The sequence below is a fragment of the Silene latifolia genome, chromosome Y, assembly GCF_048544455.1.
Source record: "Silene latifolia isolate original U9 population chromosome Y, ASM4854445v1, whole genome shotgun sequence".
NCBI classification, from domain to species: Eukaryota; Viridiplantae; Streptophyta; class Magnoliopsida; order Caryophyllales; family Caryophyllaceae; genus Silene; species Silene latifolia.
The window spans coordinates 415,797,041-415,807,597 of NC_133538.1; the positions used below are offsets into that span (position 1 = coordinate 415,797,041).

The 10,557-nt window shown below is 33.7% G+C and overlaps 1 long non-coding RNA gene across 1 annotated transcript; it reads right to left on the reverse strand.

Moving 5' to 3' along the window:
• Positions 1-456: 456 nt before the first annotated feature.
• LOC141626469 (uncharacterized) lies at positions 457-8,849 on the reverse strand. The gene is made up of 3 exons (XR_012536055.1): positions 8,139-8,849; positions 4,360-4,437; positions 457-751 (listed from the first exon to the last, which is right to left on the reverse strand). It is a non-coding gene; the product is annotated as an uncharacterized LOC141626469 (long non-coding RNA).
• Positions 8,850-10,557: the final 1,708 nt, after the last annotated feature.

The following is a 10,557-nucleotide window of genomic DNA, read 5'->3' on the forward strand; positions in this document are numbered from 1 at the left end:
CATATTTTCAAAATTGCACTTTTTTGGGGTTCTAATCCTTGATTCTTGAAGGATGCTCCCAAAAACCAAAATTATCTCTTATATATAAGACCATAGCCATCGATCATCACCCAAAAACACAACCTCTATGACAGGGATAGGATTTTTTTAAACAGATCCTATAAAATTGGTGGATAATTCCAAAACAATATTAGGTATGCTTAGTCAGAATATTATATGGTGAAGTTAGCTATATAATTGTAGGGTCAGATTGTATGTGTGCTTAATTCAAATATTAATCCGTATAATTTTAGAGTAATAAGCTTGCATACTTTGCGGAGGAATAAAGGGACAACGCAAAGTTTTTTAAAAAGAGGAAAAAGTTCAAAGATGATTAGTGACAAACCAGTAGATGTTCAGTAAAATTAAAAAGCAAAAGAAAAGTAACGGAATTGCTAACAGAAAGCATGTCGAGTCCCTTAACTGGAAATTTCAGAAGTACAAGTCCTTAACTGGAAAATAATTAAAAGTTTAGGTCCTTGTCTTATGCTTAACTCGGGTAATATACTCCATATATAGAGTTAGAGACTCCAAATATATAATGATATATTTAACTAAATCCAATTCATGCAATGCAAATACAAACCTAATACATACTTCAATCCCATGCACGAATTAGTATCAAAATCTACTGTCTTCATTCTAATGTGCACTTCATAACACAGTCCAAATAGGTACTCTGTATTACTCTATTACTTTCATCTAGATCGACCTACAAAAAAAAGAATCAAAGTGTCAGTATATTTAACAAAAAATCAATGCAAACTCAAAGGTTTAATAAAGTAACACCAATTACAGATTATAAAAGCAAAACGTATAGAATATTCTACCATGAAACATTGAATTAAACAACATTAACAATTAACAATTAATAAATAGAGAAAAAACGGTTAATCGATGATAAAAGTTGGGTGTTGCGACTTGTCGTCTTGGCTGACCTATTTATAGTGAGAGAGAGAGTTAACATAATAATAGGGCACAATTACTCCAAATATTATGAAGAGATAAAGGAATTTTTATTAAGAAAAATTAGTTATAAAACTCTATCCTAAAAAGGTACTCCGTAGGTCTCCAATTAGTATATGTATATGACTCTTTGGAGATTTATCTTATGTAGGATTCAAAAATAAAACTCAATCTTTTTTGTAATTTACTATAATTTCTTATTTTCTTAGCTCAAAATAATTATCTTCAGCTGAATTTATTATTAAAAATAAAAATCGTGTTTTTAAAAAGTTGGAGTCTCTAGAATTGCCTGAAAAAAGCCTCTTTTATATATATACTAGATTTAATACCCGGGCGATGCCCGGGCTTGTTGTCTGGGGCTGGTTTACCAATGAAAAGGACGTGAACTAAGCACACTCTCAAGGAGGTTTGCCTTAAAAGGGCATTTTACTTAGTCCTGGCATGTGCGACTTTAGGCTGACTGGCTGAGAGAAGAGAAGCTGAACTGACGGAAAGGAGCCGAGTTGAGCTAAACAAAATTTAATAAAGTTGAGCTAAACAAAATTTAATAAAGTTAAGCTGAACATAAAGGAGTTAAAGTAATGGTTAATTTGAGAAGAGTTATTGAGTTGAGTTGAACCAATTGAATTAAAGTGAGTTAAACTGAATCAATGTAGTTGATCCGATGTAAATGGAGTTGAAGTAAGAATTAACTTGAGAAGATTTGAAATTTGAATAAAGTTGAGTGGACTAAATTGAATGTAGGCGAGTTAAAAATGAATGAAGCTAAAGTAAGAGTTAATTTGAGAAGAGTTCAAATTGAACCAACGGAATGAAACCGAGTTAAGCCGAATTGAATTGAAAGTAGCTCGAATGGAATTGAGTTTGAACTAAATGGAGCTAAAATGAGAGTAATATGAGAAGTATTGAGCTAAATCGAACCATATGGAGTTGAATCGAATCGAATGAAACTTAGTTGAATGGAGTTGAGCTAAAGTTAGAGCTAATTTGAGAAGTGTTCATCTCAATCGAATCAATGAAATCAAATTTGGTTTAGCCGGTTGAGTTGAATCAAGTGAGCAATGGAATTGAGTGACTTGAAGGAAGCTTAAATGAGAGTTAATATGATAAGTGTTGAGTCAAGTAAACTAAATTAATGGAATTGAGCTAACTTTAATGTAGTTGAAGTAAGAGTTAATATGAGAAGTGTTGAATCGAATCGAATCGAATGAAACTTAGTTGAGTTGAGCTAAGCTAAAGTAAGAGTTAATTTGAAAAGTGTTGAGTTGAACTAAACTGAATTGAGCTTAAATAAACTCAATTGAACTTGAGCCCCAGAAAGAGCATGGCCTTAGCTTGTTGAATTCCTTCATTTTAACCTTCTCCTTTTACCATTTCTGAACTAATTAAACTAATATATATTGTGTTGAATTGGAAATCAAGTAAATGAAATAAAATACTCCCTCCTAATTACTAATTTGTTCCCTCTATCCTTATCCAAGCAAGGCAGATTTTCTTCTCTCTTTCATTTTAAGGAATGTCTTACGTTGTCCAAATTTAATTACATGTGGGTCTAAATATTTTGCGTGGTCTAAAATAGAAGGGAAACAAAATAAAAAAAATCCCACCTACTCAAACACTATATTAGCAATAAATATAGACCTTACGGTAGAAATTGGGTATGAGTATGCTGTTTTCTTTTCTTATTGTTAATTACTAAATTTATATTTAGGTAGTTTTAAAAGATAAAAAAGTCTTTAATATTGCTTAAAAGTTAAAACGTATAATAATTTAAAATTCCTGTCAGAAATATTTTTTTTTTAAAACTTTTTCATACAAATATTATGCACCACTAATAGTCTAAAATTATGTGATACCAAAACTATATTATATAAGAACTTGTGAAACTGCACATGTGTTATTATTATATCCGTCTTAAATCGAAAATAGGTCAATTAAGTATGGTAAATGAGATAAAAAATAGGGTGAAAAAAAGATTTGCCCCACCCATTTTTTTATTTTGTTTCCCTTCTATTTTCTCAAAAAAAAAAAAAAAAAAGTAAGTCGTTCACAAATCACGACTAAGAAAGAGTAAAGAGATAAAAGATTGTAGCGTGCCCTTTCACCAGTAGATCGAAACACATCGAGAATCATCTATTTTAAACACTGTGAATTACATGGTCTCTCATGATCATAATACAAAATTCAAAAATACTCAAAAATTGCCTACATGTGTAATGTGTTGTATCTTTGAGGTTCTAACACATAGAGAAACAATAAATAAAAAAAGAACAGAATGAGGGGTGATAAGGCTAAGAGAGATTATCAATCCGTCTTGCTTCAGACGGTTTAAAATAAAAAGCCAATATATTCGTTGTTTAAACCTACTACTGGAGTAGACACTAAGACATAGTAGATCTTATAAAGCAAAAACGTTTTAGATTGTATTACTACATTGTAAATCGGTCTCATATATTCTTATTATTACTCCGTATCACACAATTAATAATACAATTTACAAATAAGTACACTGTATTATTGTATCAAAGCAAAAGTGTAATAGGACCTCTGGTACGATAAGGAGTAAAGAACCGAGTAAACTCTTAATTGTGGTAGACGTATATGAATTTTATGTTTGTCCTTTCTTTGCTAGATGTGTGTTACATGATGGACATGAGGATAAAGTTAAGAGTTTGCAATAAATAGATAAAGTAATTGAAATACATCGTACATATGTTGAGACTCCATCGAGTATGTTTATGGTTTCCCTTAAAAATAAATATACAAATAACAATAAAATCTGCAGCAAAATACATACCAAGACTAACAAACTATATTTAATTTGTAAACTAATATAATATTATGTGGCATAATATTGATACAAAAATTACGAATAAAACTACCATGAACATGTATGTCAATTGTTTTAGTCATATACTCCTAGTTACTTTCGTAGAAATATCCTAGAGGGTGCATAAATTAAACAAATATCATTAGTATACAATAAATACTCTTATAAATTACAAATATAAACTCCATATGCACATCATAATCATGAGTTAAGGTCGATGAGGCTCATAACAAATAAAATTTCCAAAGTTGCTTTTGTCAATCATCTAATGAGGGTCTCGGTATAGTAAACATGAACGGATAATATGGTCAACTAATAATATAATTAGCATAAAAAGTATACATCAAAGACGTAAATAATTGATATAATTATGATTTTAATACAACTTACTATACATAAAATGAGGGGGGAATGGGCATCATGCATTCATGAAAATCTCTCGGTCTTTGTAATCACTTGAGGGAGAAAAATTATGAGCTAATAATATAAAAACTTGTATATAGATATGACAATATTAACCGTACCTTTAGGAGTATACTACTATTTGAACATTTTTCAACCATGACTTCCACTGTCACATTATAAGTTTAATTTATTCATACCTGCAATCAACACAAACACTTTTAGTACAAAATACAGATTATAACTCTTATACATCGTCCTATAACAAAACAATATATATACATGCAATCCAAAAGGTCAAAAGAAAATTAAAATTAAAACAAAACCACTAAGCTTGTAATCTAAATCTAAACAATTCAGAAAAGGAAAAAAGTAGAGCAAGAGGCAAATTTTTTGATTTGTGCGTACAACTTTAATTCTTATATAGTGTTTAGATGCACCTCTATAAAGTTGGTAGAAGTGTAGTTGAACAATGATTCTTTGCATATTGTTACTCCGTATTAAGTTCCATAGTCTATGTCAAATACTATTACTAATTTACTATCGCTTAATTATAATTCTATTTTTTTAATATTATAGGTAGTTTGCAAAACTTGGAGACTCTGTAATCGCTCGAAAAAAGCTTCCTTTAATAATATAGATAGATATTGATTAATGTCTAATTAGTGCAAGTCCTCATCTTTATTATGTTAATCATGTTTAGTATTGCATTATTATGAGTGGGTAATTTATTAAGTTTAGTTTTTATGATGATTATTGAGTTGTCTTTAGTTAGGGGGAAAAAGATTAGGGTTCTTGAGTTAGTTCCACCATTGGACGATTATGCTTCCATTTTTAGCATTTTAGAAACTAAAATTAAACTTTCAAGGGTTTGGTGAATTATTCGGTTAGGGTGACGATTCGACTTAGGTAATTGCAAATTTGACCGAGTAAGAAAGTTCGAGGTCAACACCTTTCTTTTGATGACCTTCTTGACCTATGAAAATTGAGACAAGGGTTGGTTGGGTTAGTGGGTCGAAAGACCGTCTCACTCTGTTTCTTGTTACATTTGTGGGTTGGATTGTTTACCCCGTCCTAGGAGCTAGCAATTGACTCGACTCCCTAACTCCCCTAACTCCCTTTAATTAGTTATTTATATTTACTTTCATTTTTGCTTGTTTATTGTCTTCCTTAGTTTCTTTGCATTTAGATTATTGAAATCTCCAACCTTTTATTGACTAGACTAAACCAAACGAAAACCAATATACGATCGTAACTGTTTCTATGGATCGACCTCCTTACCCTACTACACTAGTTAGGCAATGAGTTTTATAAATATAGTTTGACGCGGGGTAGGCGACGATCCCGTTATCACGAATCCACAGTGTAATCATCTCTTGGTCTATTGCACCATCTTGAAACTTAAGTCTAGTCTTGTTCATCTGGTCTGCAGCTTGAGCAAAACTTAATCTGGGCTGGAAACCATGGTTGTATCTTCCTTGCATGCACAACACTAAGTTCTCGTCCCTTCATCTTCTTCGTCGGGAAAACAAGAAATAAATTCAATGCTAGCCATTTAGTTACACAAACACATAAGTTAGTGAATAAGTCCGTATTTGTTTCTACCCATCTCTCTCTATCTCATTTTAACTCGTGAAGTCATTTGTTAGTCTTTTTGCCTAAAGATCAAAGTGTGAGTGCTAGGACCAGTGATGTTCTGATACCAACTTTAACCCCCTATCAATTCTAGTGCAAAACAATGGCGGAAACATTGTCGATTGGGATTAAAAAACAATGTTAAATGCTAAGTGAAATAAAACTCGGATTAAAAGAAAGTAATCCTCAGGAACATTCCCAAAAAGGTAAGTCGCCGTGCTATTATTAGTTGAGTAGCCTAGTGAGGTAGCATTTACTAATTCTTACGAGAAATGTCATAAGTTTGACGTTGCCTTATCTAGTTTTGTACTTCGATACTTTAGTATAGTTCGAGTAAAAATCATTATATAGACACTAAGCTAAATTCCATAAGAAGATATGAGATCATGGTTAGCTTGTTTTGGTACTCTATCTTTTGAATAAAGAGTTTTGAAATGCTTATTACTTATTTATGATTTAATATATGTTGATATTAATGTTTTAAGTTTTCAAGTATTTTGTTATGGAGTATTACATGATGAAGCTGAGAGAACGCCTGAGTTACTCCCCACTGATTGCGGCATGTTATTGCATAACATGACATGTGTAGGTTTTGCTGGGATTGAAGAGTGAGCTACCGAGTAGTATAGATCCTACTCTGTATTTGTTTTATTTATTTTATATTGTTGAACACTATTTTGAGGTTTTAATTTGTAGCTCTTTTTAGCAAAAGTGGCACTTGTATCGACTTACGATTTGGGAATGTTCCCGAGGATTACTTTATTTTAATCCGAATTTTATTTCGCTTAACATTTATCCTTGTGTTTTAATCCCAATCGACAATCTTTCTGCCATCGTTTTGTACTAGATTTTATAGGGGATTACAATAAACGCTAACAAGTTATAGCAAATTTCATCGACCAAGTGTGAGATACGAGAGGAAATTCGTTACTAGCATGTTTGGAGACCCAACTCGTAAATTAGAAATCCGGATTGTTACAAGAGCGGGTTGGTCCGTGCCGGGAACGTTTTAAAAAAATTGCCAAAATTAAAAAAAAAAATACAGGGAGAATAAAAAATTTAATCCATATTTTGTAAACAGCTTTTAAAATACCCAAACTACTAAATATCGAGTTTTCAAACGACTAAATTTTGTAAAGATAATATGTTTACGATTGAGTAAACGGTATTTATTTAATGATATGACAAATTATTGTCAAAATATTAACAAAAAGTACATAAAATGAATGCTTAAAAGAGGCAGATTAATGCATTTAGGGTTTATATGTAAAATGAATGTTTAAAAAGTACATAAAATGACCGATTCGTCTCAAGTTAAGACGAGTTAACCATGTCCATTTTGGAATTTATAAGATCATGTATTCAGGTATGGGATACCTTTGGATTTCTGGGCCAAGGGCAAGTCGAGGCATGGTGGGAGACAATTTCGACTTTCATAGGTAATTTGTGATTTGAGACTAAATAGTACTAAAATATTTGATCTGCTTGTGGTTCAACCTCGACTACCCTTTTCTGCTTTTGGTTCAACCTCAACTATCCTTTATTAGTTGAGAATTTGTATAGTTGGGTACGACGATCTCTACCCACATCAATCTCTCGAATTGTGGGGAAGACTAACGAGGGTCGTCTAGCTCCTAAGTTGGACGAGACCCAATTTACGATGTTAACTGATGGATCTGAAAAAAACAAAAAAAAAAAGCGAGGGGATTTTGCTAGTGATAGAGACGAAAGAGAGCGAATTGAACAAGCGATCTCGGGCTCTTGATTTGAAGGAGAAACTAGTTGAAAGGCATTGTATGGGGGAGGAGTTGAGGAGAGGGAAGCTCATGAGAAATGTAATGACTAGTTGAAAGGCATTGTATGGGGGATGAGTTGAGGAGAGGGAAGCTGATGAGAAATGTAATGAGATCGATTTAGAAAAGAGTCGAATCATGGAGTAGGTTACCGAATGAATTACTGTGATTCTTGTAACTGTTTTAAAAAAAAGTGAATATGAAAGGTTGGATAAATGCATGAAAGTTAAGGCTACTACTCTACTATCCTGGCCTTCCCGAACACCCCCAGAATGGAAGAAAAACTAAAACTATCGTCACCATAATCTGGTGGATGACTCTACTACCCTTGCCTTTGCAAAAGACTCCAATAATTTTATTATGGTCCGATCCGAGACCGAACTTTTTAGGTGGATGACTGAAAGTAGAAAAGCTCATTAGAAATGTACATAATTGACGGTCGAAAAAGGAAGACGGTTTGAAAAGGAAGATACCTTACAAATTACAAATAGGAGGCCGATAACGAACGCCCCGGGGGCATTCGATAACTCTCATTCCGGACAAAGAATATGTATTACATTCATTTAGCAGTTAGCAATAGATTGACAGGCTTTGTTTCCTTCTCCCCTCCCAATCAAACTTATATACTGCCACCAAACTCCAACTACCCCCCTCCCCGTCCCAACCATCACCCACTACCTCGAAAACCTCACTGGCTCACTGCCTTTGTCGCCGCTTTCCGACGACCACCCTATCCCCTTCATCTGCACCATGATTCGTCCCCGACCACAAAAATAGATCCCGAGATCGCTGTCGAACCTCAAAGCACCGATCAAATTTACAACCACCACAAGAACAACCTGTTAAATCAAATCCCCTTCTTTTATACTCAGTAATTTTTCCAAAAAAGGGTTTAGGGTTCGATTTCTCGGCACCGCGACCGTCGGCTTCGCCGCCGGAATTCCGAACCAATAGACACCCTAGGAGGGGAATAGGGTTAAAAGAGGGTTGGGGAGTGAGGTTGTCGGAGGGAATGGGTTACCGGCAACCAGAGGAGGTGGTGACGGTTGGGCGTGCATCTATTCAATCTAGTATTGACTTGGTCTTTGTGCATTTAAGTTTATAAATTATGTTGCCGCATATCTAGGGGACTGATATTGCAATGAGAGTCATCATTTTTTTATATTGTATTTTCCCCTATTCTTTAGCTTAAACAATGACCCCGGGCTATTTCTATTATTTGCCTTATTATTATTATTATTATTATTTTATTATTATTCCAATGATAAGTTATAATAATGTATAGTTTAATATAATATAACTATTATCATTATACTTCACCTTTATACTAAAGTTGGCTGGTGTGAGGGGTAAGGGCACTCATCTCTTAAACAAGTGGTCAGGAGTTCGATTCCTAACTCTTGCGAATGAAAAAAGCCAAACTTGGGAGGGGTCAACCCATTAAATTGCCTTCAGTACCCCGAAAGAAATTGCCCCAACTGTCGGTAGGGGATACTCCTGGTTACGATTTCCGAGTAATTCTACTAAAAACGTATTTATTCCAAAAGTACAAAAAAATTACGATTTTCGAGTAATTCTACTAAAAACGTATTTATTCCAAAAGTACGGGGTATTACATACAAGTGACTCGAGCGAGTCAGAGTGCGACTCGAGCAAGTTCCTATTATCCTGCCACAAGACTCGAGCGAGTCCTATGGTGACTCGAGCGAGTTCTGCTGCTTTTTTGCCCTTTTTTGCCTTTGTTGCCCTAGGATCCTGCCATAGGTCCTCGTGCCTTGTCTCCTCTTCACGCTACATCTCTAATATCGTTAAATAGCTCCTAACTGTGCATAAAAGACGCAAATTATGCCCCTTTTAGCTCATTTCCTACGAAACACATAGAAATGCACTGGAAAAGCAAATACTCCCTCCATTCAACTCCACACTACCATTATCTTTTATGCACAAGTTTTAAGAAGAAATTAAAATAGTATTAAAAGGACAAATGTTTTATACAAAAGTTCTTTATTAATGGTGAATATGAGTTTTGATGGGAATTATTGTGGGCCATGAGTGGCATTTAGTGTAAATATGGTGTTTCAATTAGGACAAAATAGGGTATTATTTTGCCAATTATAGAAAGTGGTAGTGTGGAATTGAATGGACCAAAATAGAATAGTGGTAGTGTGGAGTTGAATGGAGGGAGTATGAAGAGGAATTGACTAGGAAAATGATTAAAAAAGACTTAAATAGCATGCGAAATGAGGTTAGTTAGGTGGTTATAAGTGGGTAAATTAGAACCGCATCAAATATCCCCAAACCAAACAGTTGGTCGTCTCGAGTAAAGAGATGATAAGACTTAGACCTTTATTTAAAATAATCTTAATATCATATCCGATACAAGGCAATTAGATAGCCTTGCTCGCCCCCATTAACTTACAACAAGGTATGCACGAGGTAGAACATTTTCTTCCAAGGCAAGTTGGGTCTTGCTAAAATCTCGACACATCCTAACAATTATGCACATAAACATATAATAGGATGCATCTACAAAAGTGTAACACTTCCATTTATTAAGGACTTTAGAAAGACATTCTCGAATAAATAAAGGTGTTATCATCTCAGTTGTCTGAGGTAGTAAGTATAAAAGACAAACAGATGCAAAGGTATTCCAAATAAATAAGTGCTAACTGAATAATCCTTAAGAGGTTTTATTACAAACTCAACCACTATTTAAATCACTTAAATTATATAGTAGCGGAATTAAAATAAGTAGTGTTCTAAAGACAACTATGTGATAGCTAGACTCCAATAGGTCCATGCATCCCAAAGCTCCCTTATAGAATCCAGCACATCTCAAAAATCCAACCTGTTTATTATTTTGCTCCCCATTTAACCGGAAATATTAAATGG